Source organism: Pelmatolapia mariae, linkage group LG22 (genome assembly GCF_036321145.2).
Source record: "Pelmatolapia mariae isolate MD_Pm_ZW linkage group LG22, Pm_UMD_F_2, whole genome shotgun sequence".
Lineage (NCBI taxonomy): Eukaryota > Metazoa > Chordata > Actinopteri > Cichliformes > Cichlidae > Pelmatolapia > Pelmatolapia mariae.
Genome location: NC_086245.2, coordinates 32,785,873 through 32,794,956, shown reverse-complemented (window position 1 = coordinate 32,794,956; position 9,084 = coordinate 32,785,873). Strand labels below are relative to the sequence as shown.

The 9,084-nt window shown below is 35.9% G+C and overlaps 1 long non-coding RNA gene across 1 annotated transcript; it reads right to left on the bottom strand.

The window, feature by feature from the left end:
* Positions 1-2,948: 2,948 nt before the first annotated feature.
* On the bottom strand, positions 2,949-4,493 carry LOC135932452 (uncharacterized). The gene is made up of 2 exons (XR_010573533.1): positions 4,254-4,493; positions 2,949-3,667 (listed from the first exon to the last, which is right to left on the bottom strand). It is a non-coding gene; the product is annotated as an uncharacterized LOC135932452 (long non-coding RNA).
* Positions 4,494-9,084: the final 4,591 nt, after the last annotated feature.

The following is a 9,084-nucleotide window of genomic DNA, read 5'->3' as shown; positions in this document are numbered from 1 at the left end:
GGCATCAAATTTGATGCAGAACAGCTGATTGTTCTGTAAATAGTTTGAAATGTTTATTTAAGAAAACACCTTGGCTGCATTTTTAGGTAAACAGCTGCGAAACACTTTTGCATAACTCTATACTTTATTTTGCAGACAGAGAGTTACAGGACTCTCTCCCAGACCACAGACTCATACTCATAATACAAGTCAGAGCAAGTCAGAGCTTTATATATATATATATATGTATATATATATATATATATATATATATATATAAGAAAGTTGTGTTTTCAAAATTGGAGTTCAAGTTATTTTTACTTCCAATAGTGTTAACATACTACACAGGTCATGAACAAGAGATTTTTTTAAAAAATTTTCATTGTAAGTGGGCTAAAGCAGTTAATGAAAAGTAGTCTAACATAAATGTAAATGCTGTAATTTGATTATTTTAATAAACCATGTAACTTGGATGGATTCGATGCTGGCGTGACCACAGTGCACACGTCTGCTGTTGCTCAAAGTGGTCCAAGGGACCGCTCAGGGAGTTTGTGTGTTCACTCAGACACATGAAACATTAGAGGGAACATTGCCCTGCACTGTCATTTTTTGCAGCCTGACACTTCATTGCTAAGTTGCTGTCATGAGTTGTTTCCACTCTGACTCTGGAATATTTAGTAGCAAAGAAATTTCACACCTGAACTTGTTGCACAGGTGGCATCATGGTACCATGCTGGACTTCACTGATCTCCTGAGAGTGACCCATTGTTTCACAAATATTTATAGATGCAGTCAGTATGTCTAAGTGCTTGATTTTATACACCTGTGGCCATGGAAGTGATTGGAACACTTGAATTAAATAATTTATCCTGGCCATTTGTGGCCACTTCACTTTTCTTTTTTTCAACCATTTTAGTTCTGTTAATGCAAATGGAATGAAACTTCCCAAAGGTGTGTATTTTTTTCAGATTTTTTAATTTTCAACATCAGCTCCTTAATAATATCAATAATATTCACTATACACCAAATTGTTCCTCTTGGCTCTATCGTGGCCATTTTTGGCCAATTGAAACCCATTATAACCACCTTTTTTGATTCCTTGTTATTGACAGTACTAAATCATACAATTTAGGTAAAACTGCTTTCATTCTAAACTCAACACATGAAAATTGTAGTTTTTAATGTTTTTTACCAAATTACATCATTTACCCATTTTTGGCCAAACAAGCAATTTCATGTAATATTCTGAGTTTCTAGTAGCGGCCTTTGATGGCTTATCACACTCCAATGGACCAAAATAATGAAACAATTTTGACATAGGTTTGATCTTAAGGATCTAATAGTTTGTGTTTGTGCAGCACAAACATGTATTTGCAAGATAGATTGGAATAAATTATGACGCATCAAACATTACATAGGTTGCAGTGAATTTCTGTCGATGCAGGCTATTGAGCTTTGAGGTTCCCAGTCAAACTTAGCTTTGAAGCACATGTATGGGCAGAAATCTGTGCCATCAGAAACTGAATTTGAATAAGTTAAATTTGAATCTGAATTGTAACTTGAATAAAAGCTTTTGAAAACTGAATTTGAATTAGTCTAATTTGAAATTGAATTTATGGTTTGAAAATGATCATCACTAAATTGAAATTGAATTTTATATATTGAAAATGAATTCATTTGCTTTGAAACTGCATTTTATCCTTTAAAAATTCAGCTCTCGAATAATTTCAGTTTCACTCTCACCATTCAGTTTCAGTTCTACAATTCAATTTCAGTTCCAAAATTCAGTTTTTTGGAACTTACTTCCGGTTCCGGTTCAAGAGTAAACAAGCGCAGATTAATAGAACTACGTTTTAGCAGCGGGCCGAAAGTGTTACTGACGGGAATCTACAGCGTCTTGAGGTGAATTAAGACTTCAGAAGTCATTCGTCATGTCGAATGACCAGCGGATAAACTCTCAGGTTGGTAATAAATGTATTAGAACAAGCGTCATGTTAACAAATGATAGCCGTACAATAACTTTTATGCTTATTGTAGCTGTTAGCTAAAAAAGCTAATTTAGCCTAGTTTGCCCTGATTTAGCTTTGACAAACAAATATGATCGACTGTTTCTAGTAGAAATCCAAAGTTGTCATCTTGTACCCTGTCAGAGCCCTGTATGCTTGCAGAGACCCCTACAGTAGGGAAACATGCAAAACAGTGTCCAAACCTTTGTATTTTAGCTTTATTTATGTCTTACACAGCATCCCAACTCTTTAGCTAACTTAATAACTTTAGCTAAAGTGAATAGTTAGTCTAATTCATTAGTGCAGCATTACTGGATCAGCTCCGTTTGAAGTGATATGATATGTGACTATCACTGTGTTTAACTACCATAATAATTCTTAGGGTACTGAGTGCATGCTTAGTTTTTTTTTTTTTTTAAACATACTGCTCCATTGCTATGTTTGACAGGCTGAAGTTGTCAGGTCACCTCCTAAATCGACCATCTTTTACAGGTGTTTTGTGCCAGAAATGGAGTGTCCACTGAAGACTGAAGATACTGAATCTCTACGCATTGCCATTGATCCCTCTTGTGCCTTCATCTAGACAAGAGACATTAACTTATCCACTCTCACATGCTCTGTACCTACATCACCTTCCCTGACAGTCGTAGCTTGGCTCATCTGAGGGTGAAATTATAAGAATGTGTTATTTTGCAAAGTGCTCTCTAGGGTTCCTAAATAAAATATGGCATTGAGGTCATTTCTTTTGAATTAATCCCTTCTTCTGAAATATAAGAACCTCTCCTGGTTTTAATGGCACTTTGGATTTCCTTACTTTCTGTTCCACTCCCAACCCCAAACAGATGCTGACACAGTAACATGGAAGAGGGAAAGAAGTTGGAAAGGACTACTATAAATAAACCTAATGCCTAACAATGAAAAATGTAAAATAAGAACAATAATAATAATAATAAAGATAAAAGATGAAGTAACAAGTTTTTTGTTTATTCCAAATGATCATCCAGATGTCTGTGACATGTGATGACAAACACCATAATGGAAGGCCTTTGTCATCACATGCTTAAACTCATATATTTTTGCATATGCTGAACAGGCAGTCAGACATGCTGTAACTGTGGGGTAGAAAACTGCATGAACACCATATGGCAGGGGTCTCAAACTCCAGTCCTCGAGGGCCGCTGTCCTGCAACTTTTCAATGTGTCCCTGTTGCAACACACCTAGTAGGTCATTAGCAAGAGTATAGAACTTGAATGCATGCTGAGTTGGCAATTCAGCCATTTGATTCACGTTACAGCAGCTCATGAGTGAATGAACATGGTGCAATAAAAGTATTTTAGAAGTATATGTTTCCAAATACATATATTTACTTAAATTTACTTGAGTAGGTAGGGTTAGGGGTTGCCACCTCAGCATGCAGTCAAGTTCTATACTCTTGCTAATGACCTACTAATTGTATTCAGGTGTGTTGCACCAGGGACACATGGAAAAGTTGCATGCATCCCTCGAGGACTGGAGTTTGAGACCCCTGTCATATGGAATATGACAGGTGTGGTTGAACTGCATGAAGACTCTGAAGTTTCTCTTCTCTCCTGGCAGGACAGGAATGTAGCCTTGTCCTGTGAGCCACCGTAAGGATGTACTTGGAGTAGAACTGGACTGTCACCGGCCTCAGGCTCTTTACCTTTTCAAAGACAAAGCAGTCATTTAGATAAAATATTAGATATTGTTTACCTGTAAATGCACAAAGAGAATTTAGAAATGTAATTATTGTCAAGAGTGAAAAAGCACTGATAGTATAATCTACAGCTGTGGCCAAACGTTTAGAGAATGAGAAGTGTTGTTTATTTACAAAGTTTGCTGCTTCAGTGATAGTTGTATATCATATTATATCACTTCAAACAGGTGATCCAGTAATGCTGCACTAATGAATTAGACTAACTATTCACTTTAGCTAAAGTTATTAAGTTAGCTAAAGAGTTGGGATGCTGTGTAAGACATAAATAAAGCTGAAATACAAAGGTTTGGACGCTGTTTTGCATGTTTCCCTACTGTAGGGGTCTCTGCAAGCATACAGGGCTCTGACAGGGTACAAGATGACAACTTTGGATTTCTATTAGAAACAGTCGATCATATTTGTTTGTCAAAGCTAAATCAGGGCAAACTAGGCTAAATTAGCGTTTTTAGCTAACAGCTACAATAAGCATAAAAGTTACTGTACGGCTATCAATTGTTAACATGACGCTTGTTCTAATACATTTATTACCAACCTGAGAGTTTATCCGCTGGTCATTCGACATGACGAATGACTTCTGAAGTCTTAATTCAGCTCAAGACGCTGTAGATTCCCGTCAGTAACACTTTCGGCCCGCTGGTAAAACGTAGTTCTATTAATCTGCGCTCGTTTACTCTTGAACCGGAACCGGAAGTAAGTTCCAAAAAACTGAATTTTGGAACTGAAATTGAATTGTAGAACTGAAACTGAATGGTGAGAGTGAAACTGAAATTATTCGAGAGCTGAATTTTTAAAGGATAAAATGCAGTTTCAAAGCAAATGAATTCATTTTCGATATATAAAATTCAATTTCAATTTAGTGATGATCATTTTCAAACCATGAATTCAATTTCAAATTAGACTAATTCAAATTCAGTTTTCAAAAGCTTTTATTCAAGTTACAATTCAGATTCAAATTTAACTTATTCAAATTCAGTTTCTGATGGCACAGATTTCTGCCCATACACATGCTAAAAGCACTTTTACTCTTGTATTTTTCATAAAAAGATACCATACCCAAAATATTAACTCAAAAAAAAAAAAAACCCGATCACAGGACATTTTGCAGAGTTCAAAGCTGCAGCTCCAGCTGCAGCGCAAACAACAACAAACACTGTTTGTAAACGTGTCCTGGAGTTTATGCAGGTGCAGACAGAGCTACTGCTGTAAGTAAGCCTAACAGCTTCCAGATCATTTATTCTGGCTATAATGCAAGAAGGTCATCACTGCTTCAAGCACTGTCTATATGATCTGGTCAGAGAGCAAGGACACCCAGCAGTCCTCTGCCCTTGAAGAAAAGACATCTGCCCAAGATGGAGAAACTTCCTCTCCAGAAGATGAGGGGACAATCTCCAAAGAGGCTGACCACATCACCACTAATGATGAGTACTAGCCAGTGCCTGAATCCTCTTCTGTTTTTGTCTTTTTGGTTTTTTGGGGGGGGAGGGGGGTCTTTTACTCTTAGATGATATTTAATAAAAATATTTTGTTACAACCGGAAAACCGTGTGGGTCCCACTAACTGAAGAGAGACTGCTCTACAATCCAGTAACCACTGGTATCAAATCAGGGCTCACCCTGTATGCAGTTTCCTGCATTAGCAACCTGAGATCTACTTTTGACTTTTTTATAACAAAGGAGATCTTTTAGCTGCTGTGCACCCTTACAAACCTGCGCAGGAGGCGAAGGTGTGAGGATTGGAGGATTATAGATGAAGTGGAGATTCTACACCAGAATAAAGCAATACATAGCATGTTGGATGACAACACAGGAAGTTCTCAGGAAGTAAAAAAGGGAAAGGGCTTCAGACTCCAACTAACAGAGGAGCTCCAAGGACAACGTCTTTACTTCAGTCACCTTGGCAGAGGAACTCCTCAGATGAAAACTGGCACAGGGGAAACAACCCAGAGCTTCCTCCCCAGCTCCTCCAGTTGCAACAGTGGAAGATTTTGTTATCTGTCTTTGGCTTCACCAAAACTACCACAGCGATATCCCACATGCCAAAGCAACAGAGGAATGTGCTTCTTTTGACCACAACACACAGGGAACCAGCAGTTCTCAGCAGGAAGCCTGGAAGCAAGAAGCAATCCTGGACTACAATAGGCACAAATACAGCTTGGATAACTTAGAGGGTGTTGGCACCTTGAGTTGTTGAAGGAAAACTAACTGATGGCTGCTGGCTCTTTTCCCCAATCTCCTGGATGTCTTGGGATACGATGCCTTTGTCCCGCCGGAAACAACTTCACTGAAGTGGGGGAGTCCTCTACAATCTACAAATGAAGAGTGATCCTGGAAGAGCTGGGGCACATGCTGGTGACCTCGACAACTGCAAGACACCCTTGTCCCTGATTCTCAGCCACTTCTGACATTGATATCAAGACACAGTAGTCTGAACCAGAGTGTGACCCACACCCCACCAACAAAATGAGAAGAAGGTGCAAAAGGCGCACCTCCAGGACTGGAACAGCAGCCCCTCAGGTGTAGAAAGTGTGCCTACAAAAACCACTCTACTGTGGTTAGCACATCTTGCTGCTATTGAGGATGCACACAGAAGCACACAGATACTGGAATATAAATTTTGATCATTTTTGTGGTCATTTCAGTGGTTATTTGGTCATTAAATTGCCTTTCTGGCCACTAGCACACCATGTGTGATTTTCTTTTTGGCCATTCATCCAAAAAAATTAAATAAAGTAAAGTAAAAATAAATCACTGTTACTGTTACTGGTACTGCCCTGCAATGATGATAAAAAAAAAAATATAGGTTTCATCATTCATATGCTGAAAAAATGTGAACTTTATTGCTATTTCCCCCCCCCAAATGTAGGGAAAATAGCAATAATCTGACTGGTATTCAAAGGGTATAATTTCTGAATTTGAATTATATTTTGATTTTCATGACTAGGACCAGTGTTAATTTAAAAAATCAAGTCAATGAAAGTAGAAAAATATTTTAATATATATTAATTTTATAGCATTTTGTAAACATAAAAAGGGGGTGGCCATTTTTGGCCACGAACAAGCTGAGAGGGAGTTTTTTTGTTTTTCTGTCACTGCACAAAAAATAATGATGCATATATAATCATTGATACTTTTAATTATTGCTATGCATCTAACCTCCATCATGCAAGCAAGCAAGCAAGCAATTTATTTATATAGCACTTTCGGATCAGCCCCCAGCTGAACACAAAGTGCTGTACACTTGACATGCCAGAGTGATACATTGAACATGTTAAAAAATAAGAAAAATAATAATATTACCAAAAAAAAAAATAATAATAATAATAATATATATAATAATTATATATATATATATATATATATATATATATATATATATATATATATATATATAAAAAATGATTATTAAAATGACATTAAAATAAATAAAATTAGCACAAATAGCAAAGACAATAATAAAATAGTATAAAAAATGATGATGAGAATTACATTTAAAACAATAAAATCAGCACATTAGATCAAAACAATAAAATCAATAAAATTGGGTCAGACTGTGTCATATGCCAAGGAATAAAAATGGGTTTTAAGATGTGTTTTAAAATCATGGTTAGGAAATAAATCAGTTTGCATGTATTATTTAGAAAAAAATGGGGATTTAATGCTTTTATCCCTTTGTAAATCATTATATTATGTGATTTACCTGGTATTTAAAGGGTTAAAATTCTGAATTTGAATGAAATTTTGATTTTCATGAACAGCACTGATGCTAATCTAAAAAACCAAGTCAATGAAAGTGGAAATTTTTCTTAATATATATGACTTTTATAGCATTTTGTAAACATAAACAGGGGGTGGCCATTTTTGGCCACGAACAAGCTGAGAGGGAGTTTTTATGTTTTTCCGTCACTGCACAAAAAAACAAAGATGCATAGACCTCATTGATACTGTTAATTATTGCTATGCATCTAACCTCCACCATGGTTAGAAAATACATCAGATGGCATGTATTATTTGGGAAAAAATTGGGGTTTTATGATTTTTTCCATTTATGAGTTCCTAGGATTATGTGCTCTAACTGGTATTTAAAGGGTTAAAATTCTGAATTTGAATGAAATTTTGATTTTCATGAACAGCACTGCTGCCAATTTAAAAAATTAAGTCAATGAAACTGGAAATTATTTTTAATATATATTAATTTTATAGCATTTTGTAAATGTAAACAAGGGGTGACCATTTTTGGCCACGAACAAGCTGAGAGGGAGTTTTTATGTTTTTACTCTCCCTGCACAAAAATAACAATGCATTATAATCAATGTTGATGTGAATTAATTACATGTCCCAGACTCTACTATTAATAATACAAGAAATTCCAGTAGCACTGCAATTACATAAAATTGTGAGATTTGAGGTTGTCTCCCAGCTAGTGCAGTGGACAAACAAACTGGTGTTTAAAGGGTTAAAAATTTAAAAAGTCATAATTATTTTATATTTATGAAAAGAACTGAAGTTACTTAAAAGCTTTATGCAGAAAAAAATGGCAAAAAAACCATAAAAATAATAAAAATTACAGACCTAATCTGTTGGCCACTTTTGGCCACGAACAAGCTGAAAGGGTAGTGATTTTGAACAAACCCAGAGGGTTAAATGGTTGAGTAAATACTTGAGGCCAGCCATTCCCCAAGTCAAGACTGCTGTGGCTCACTAAGAAATTAGAACATCCCGTGGGACTCACCCAATCTTAAATCTTTACTCTAATCAAAATGCAATGGAAAATGGTATAATTCTTTAAAAATTTTATTTAAAAAACATAAATAATGCAGGCTGTTGGCTCTAAACTACCTAGTCATATACAAAGTGTTAAGGTCAGTGAGTGACTCACCTCCCAGTGGGACTCAAACTACAATACAAGAGCAATAAATTTAGGTCAAGGTGATGAGTAATAACACAAACTAACCACCTCCTACTATAAGTTTGAAATTACCTTTTATATAAAATAACTAAAAACTAAATAATTTATATAAATATATGTGACTTAGAAATTCAGTTTGAAATAGAAAGCATCCTGTTATGACTAAGGCCCACCCACAGTGCCTCTGTGCCTTTGTGACTAACCCACACTTTGGGAATCGCTGCTTTAGGCAATATAGTGTACATTTGCCGTAATGTAATGTGATTGTGATCTTATACAATGGTTAGGACCATATGTATTACCCCACCTTTGTTCTTTCTCTCATCAAACAAACAAGCCCATTATTTTAATTATAAAGGTCTTATCAGTCTATATGTGATTCCTTTTTATCTGTGAACTTGGTGATGAAATTAAATCTTTTTAGTTTAGGTACGACCATATTCGTATTAAATATTTAT